The sequence below is a fragment of the Bufo bufo genome, chromosome 2 (assembly GCF_905171765.1).
Source record: "Bufo bufo chromosome 2, aBufBuf1.1, whole genome shotgun sequence".
Classification (NCBI taxonomy): Eukaryota; Metazoa; Chordata; class Amphibia; order Anura; family Bufonidae; genus Bufo; species Bufo bufo.
In genome coordinates this window covers 104,056,310-104,062,992 of record NC_053390.1, presented here as the reverse complement: position 1 = coordinate 104,062,992, position 6,683 = coordinate 104,056,310, and positions in this window count along the sequence as shown.

Below are 6,683 nucleotides of genomic sequence, written 5' to 3'. Positions count from 1 at the left end.
ACGTTTTTTTTTTTTTTGTTATTTACAACATTCATCTGACAGGTTAGATCATGGGGTAATTTTATAGAGCAGGTTGTCACGGACGCGGCGATACCTAATATGTATACTTTTTTTTTTATTTATGTAAGTTTTATACAATAACTTCATTTTTAAAACCAAAAAAATGTTTTAGTGTCTCCATAGTCTAAGAGCCATAGTTTTTTCAGTTTTTGGGCGATTATCTTGAGTAGGGGCTCATTTTTTGCGGGATGAGATGACGGTTTGAGGAAATTTGAGAATTTAATTTTTTTGTCAAATTTTTCATTTTAACCCATTTTTTCCACTAACAAAGCAAGGGTTAACAGCCAAACAAGACTGTATCTTTATTGCCCTGACTCTGCTGTTTACAGAAACACCCCATATGTGGCCGTAAACTACTGTACGGGCACACAGTAGGGCGTAGAGGGAAAGGTGCACCGTTTGGTTTTTGGAAGGCTGATTTTGCTGGACTGGTTTTTTGACACCATGTCCCATTTGAAGCCCCCCTGATGCACCCCTAGAGTAGAAACTCCATAAAAGTGACCCCATCTAAGAAACTACACCCTTCAAGGTATTCAAAACTGATTTTACAAACGTTGTTAACCCTTTAGGTGTTGCACAAGATTTAATGGAAAATAGAGACACAATTTCAAAATTTCAAATTTTTGGCAGATTTTCCATTTTAATATTTTTTTTCCAGTTACAAAGCAAGGGTTAACAGCCAAACAAAACTCATTATTTATGGCCCTGATTCTGTAGTTTACAGAAACACCCCATATGTGGTTGTAAACTGCTGTACGGGCGCAGAAGGAAAGGAATGCCATACGGTTTTTGGAAGGCAGATTTTGCTGGACTGGTTTTTTTGACACCATGTCCCATTTGAAGCCCCCCTGATGCACCCCTAGAGTGGAAACTCCAAAAAAAGTGACTCCATTTTAGAAACTACGGGATAGGGTGGCAGTTTTGTTGGTACTAGTTTAGGGTACATATGATTTTTGGTTCCTCTATATTACACTTTTTGTGCAGCAAGGTAACAAGAAATAGCTTTTTTGGCACGTTTTTTTTTTTTTGTTATTTACAACATTCATCTGACAGGTTAGATCATGGGGTAATTTTATAGAGCAGGTTGTCACGGACGCGGCGATACCTAATATGTATACTTTTTTTTTTTATTTATGTAAGTTTTATACAATAACTTCATTTTTAAAACCAAAAAAATGTTTTAGTGTCTCCATAGTCTAAGAGCCATAGTTTTTTCAGTTTTTGGGCGATTATCTTGAGTAGGGGCTCATTTTTTGCGGGATGAGATGACGGTTTGATTGGCACTATTTTGGGGTGCATATGACTTTTTGATCGCTTGCTATTACACTTTTTGTGACGTAAGATGGCAAAAAATTGCTTTTTTTACAGTTTTTATTTTTTTACGGTGGTCATCTGAGGGGTTAGATCATGTGATATTTTTATAGAGCCGGTCGATACGGACGCGGCGATACCTAATATGTATACTTTTTTTTATGTAAGTTTTACACAATGATTTCATTTTTGAAACAAAAAAAATCATGTTTTAGTGTTTCCATAGTCTAAGAGCCATAGTTTTTTCAGCTTTTGGGCGATTATCTTGAGTAGGGTCTCATTTTTTGCGGGATGAGATGACGGTTTGATTGGTACTATTTTGGCGTACATGCGACTTTTTTGATCACTTTTATTACCTTTTTTGGGAAGTAAGGTGGGCAAAATTTCAATTTTCTCAGTTTTTATTTTTTTATTTTTATGGCGTTCACCGTGCGGGGAAAGTAACATGACCATTTTATAGATCAGGTCGTTACGGACGCGGCGATACCTAATATGTGTAGTTTATTTTATTGTTTTAATTTTTATTCAGTGATAAATGTTTTTTTTTTTATCTTAACTTTTTTCACTTTTTTTTTACATTTTTTGGACCCAGACCCGCTTGGTTCTTGAAGATCCAGTGGGTCTGATGTCTGTATAATACAGTACAGTACAATATATATTGTTCTGTACTGTATTTTACTTACACTGAACAGATCTATGCTTTCAGCATAGATCTGTTCAGCACCATGGACAGCAGGACGCCTAAGCAGGCGTCCTGTTGCCATGGGAACCCTCCCCGTCTGCTCAGAACTTCGCAGACGGGGAAGGGTAAGCACGGGGCTGAGGGGGGCTCTCTCCCTCTCCATCGGGGGGCTGCAAAGGCACAGCAGCCCCCCGATGGAGAGGGAGGGAGCTCCCTGACCGATGACAGTTAACTTTTTCCATACAGCGGTCCGTACGGACCGCGGTATGGAAAGGGTTAAACGGCTGACATCTGCACAGATGTCAGCCGTTTATACCAGGGTGCCAGCAATGTGCTGGCACCCTGGTATAACCACTAGAAGCCAACGATCATTCATGGGGAGGCGGGTGGGGGATCGCGATCCCGCCTGCCGCACCGCCCGCCTCCCGCAACGCCCCCACCGCCTGCGACACCATCAAATCATGCAGGGGTGCAGGGGGGGGGGGTGAAAAATATAGATTTTAGCCACTCTAAAGTTTCTGAAACTGCAAAAAGCGCAGCAAACCGCAGGTCTGAATTGACCTGCGGTTTGCTGCGATCGCCGACACGGGGGGGTCACATCACCCCCCCTGGCGTTGTCACAGGATGTCGGCTGAAGGATTTCAGCCGAAATCCCGTTCCGTTTAACCCCCCGGGCGCCGGAATCCCAATTTAAAAGTTAGGACGTACCGGTACGTCCTTGGTCCTTAAGGACTCGGGAAATAGGGCGTACCGGTACGTCCTTGGTCCTTAAGGACTCGGGAAATAGGGCGTACCGGTACGTCCTATGTCCTTAAGGGGTTAAGTGTCATTTTTTTCCTTTTGTTAATGCATAGGGACGGGGATAGGGAACATTTTTCTAGTCAGCATGGCACTGTGCTGTTAGGCTTCATCCACATTTACGTGTTATTTTCAAGTCAGTGAAAAAAAAAAAAGCGTTCTTGTTTCATCCATGTTTGGTCCGTGTGTCTGTTTTTACCCTCCATGTGTTATCCGTAATCCACAGATGTTGCTTAGCTGAAAGTTAATTTTCAGAGCATCTCCTAGCAGTCTTCAGTGAAAAACGGACGCACCACAGACCAAAAGGACAGTCATGTGCATGGGGCCTTTTTCCCCACATCACCATTAACCCCTAACCATCAACCCCTTCGGCTTCCTCTCTGACAGGTTAAAGGCTTATACACATGAACGCCTGCCGCCCGTACCGTGAATTGGGAACAGCACATTGCGGTCCCCAATGCATGGGCACCATCTGTGTGGGCGGTGCTGATGGATGCCAACCCATTCAACTTGAATGGGTCCGTGATCCGTACGCATCACCCAAAAAAAATAATAGAACGGGTTCTATTATTTTTTTTTTCTTACGGTGTGGAAGTGCTCCGTAGTGTTTCCGTGGCCTTCGCGCCGTATCTTCCGAATTGCGCACCGGTCCGCAATTCAAAAGATACCACTTGGAACCGAACCCAGGAAATGTTATATTATTATTTTTTTATATTACCCAAAGTCTCGCAAGACTTCACGAAGCAATAACTTCGGCTCATCGGAGCCAATACGTTCTAATACTGCATGGAGCTCCTGCTCCGTACAGTATTAGAACAAAGGTTTATGCGAATCGACTTCGGTTGTTTCATCCAAAGTCGATTCGCTCATCCCTACTCTCTATATAGTGTTGTTCTGTTAAATAATAAATGTATTTTATTACACAACACTGTGTTGGGAATCACTGCGCAGTGTTAGGAAACAGAATTATGGACATTTACAAAGGGCTTTACGCCATTATTGTGGCATAAAGAAGTCGCAAATTATGGCACATGACATATGTGCACCATGATTTGTGACTTTTTAAGCTTCTCAACACTTTTCTAAACTGATGAGAAAAGGTGGCAGGGCTTTGCACAGCCTGCCGCTATTAGACACCCTTTTACATATACTGTACATACATATACACAAACTACCGGAAAATGGAAAAGAACCCAGAATAAAAGCTTATTTTACAATATGGTTGTGGCCAAACCAACCTCGCCACTGGGTTTTGGAGAGGCCTGGTTGCCAGCCTCTTGCCCCAGGATTATGGCCCATACTAACTTTGAAGGAGAAGACAGACCGGCCGCACAGCTTAAATCTGTGGAACTGTTTTGGGCAGGAAAGCCTTGCTTGCGGTCAGCCAAATGTGACTTCCATGGAATTTGGGAACCCCTGCTCGGATCTGGGTGACTTTTGGATATATTGTTCACCCAGATCAGAGCTATCAATGGATGTATACATTATGGGGATATGTGGGGTTTTGAGGTGTGTGACAGAACCCACATGTGTATTGGCAATTTCCCTTTGTCCTGAGAGATAATTGAATTACTCCTCGGGTGTCTCCAGGGCAGAGAGGAGGAAACCAGGATGCATTGTGGGGATGTGTCTGTGTATCCTGAATTGCTGCAAATCTGTCCTGTGTCTCAGTCTTCCATCTGGTCCCCTAGGGGAGTGTCCACCAGATGGGGACCTGCATAAATACAGGCGGGTAGCCCTCAATAAAGTGTTCCTGTTTTTACCCTTTACCATGTTGAGGCTGGTGTTTGGGTAACTGATCAACACTGGGGGATTGCTATACGCTGAAGATTTGCTATACTCCCCTGGCATAACTACTAGCTCTTGTAAGAGCTGTTCCTACTCTCTGGCTTTAGGAGAGGTTCACCCACTGAAGCCTTGTCGTAGGTCCAGGGTGGGTAGGAGACGGTGAGACCTCAACCAAGCTTCGGCGGTTCATGGGGTCTGCAGTGCTTACAGTGTCAAGTGGAGTGCTTGGAGTCCTCGGGAAGCACTAGGAGCATCCATCGACGGTGGTACCAGGTCGGGGTGCTAGGAGATCCGTTACAATGGTAATGCTGGAGGGTGTTCTATGTAGTGATCAAAGTTCCAAGATCTTTACTTGACATAGACTTTTTTTTCAGGTATCACTGTTTTTTCATCTTCTCTCTTCCAGGACTGCTGATTCAATATCAATTTTTTTTTTTACAGTTATATTTAATTCACAAAGTTATTACACAAAGTCTCTTGAGACTTTGCGAAGTAATGACTTCAGCTCATCAGAGCCAATACATTCTAATACTTACGAAGCTCCCACTCCGTACAGTATTACAAAGAGGTTTTATGCAAATCGACTTGGGATGAGCATATCGACTTTGGATGCTTCATCCGTAGTGTCCACCAATTGTGCAATTAACCAACGTTAAAAACAGCAGAATAGTGGTACTTCGAGAAGCTGGATGGTCCAAGGAGTTTCTGGAGTTCATCGGTGGTATTGACATTGCTCAGAGGACGATGAGCGAACTTGTGTTTTCAAGTTCGGCGTACAAGGTTCAGGTTATCTAAGAATTCCACTACCATGGGCCATAACTTATGGTCGGTGGTAGCAGAATCCATAAAGGAATTCTAAGAACCTGAACCTTGTACGCCAAACTTCAAAACAAGTTCACTCATCCCTATTCAGGATGGTCAAGACAGACAGATGCATGCGAAGCTGGCCGTATAAGAACAGCCACAACATCACAAATTGCTTCTGTAGGAGCCCCTGCCGTGACCACCCAGCAGGAGCAGACTGGACCCAGATCCTACAGGGAAACCTTCAGGTGAGCTGGTGCCCAGGGGTTCTACCTGAACCCTACTCACGGTCTCTAGCTATGATAAATTCAGGAGGGGCGCATCAGGCTGGTGCCTGTATATTGCGAACCCGCCGGGCACGTTTGTCTGAATGAGCTCTAAGGCCCCTTTTTACACGAGCGAGTTTTCCCGCACGGGTGCAATGCGTGACGTGAATGCATAGCAACCGCACTGAACCCTGACCCATTCATTTCAATGTGTCTGCGTTTTTTTTCATGCATCAGTTCTGCGTTGCGCGAAAAGCGCTGCATGTTCTATATTCTGCTTTTTCCATAGACCCCATAGAAGTGAATGGGACTTTAGTGAAAAACAGATCGCATCTGGAAGCAGGTGCAGATGCGGTGCGTTTTTCACTGATGGTTGCTAAGAGATGTTGTTTGTAAACCTTCAGTTTTTTTATCACACGCATGAAAAAAAACGCATCAAAACACATTGCACTCGCACAGAAAAAAAAATGAACGCAATCGCAGACAAAACTGACTGAACTTGCTTGCAAAATGGTGCGAGTTTCACTGAACGCATCCAGACCTAATCCGTCACGTTCGTGTGAAAGAGGCCCAAGAGTGCCTGCACTGGTGCCACAAGAGAGCCCAATGGAGGCATGAATGGCAAACGTTAGTGCTCAGTGATAAAAAGAGCTTCTGCCCTGGTACTCACAATGGTCGCAGTGTCTACTCCTACCATGTCTGTTCCCACCTGGTATTCGTGGAGAGAACATTAACCAGCTTTCAGTACGTCTAGGACATCATGGAGCCAGCCCTACTGCTGCTAGTGTGTATATACATTATAGGATTTTAAGAGGACCGGTCCTGAAATGTCTGTTTTAGAAACTACTTGCACTCCTCATGTAATAATTCCAGGACATATATTTTCATACAACTCCATGTTGTGCCATTCCTCCATTATTGCTGCTAGCAGTCTGCAATAAAGGTTCATCTCTAGTGGTTACCAGTGGGGGTGT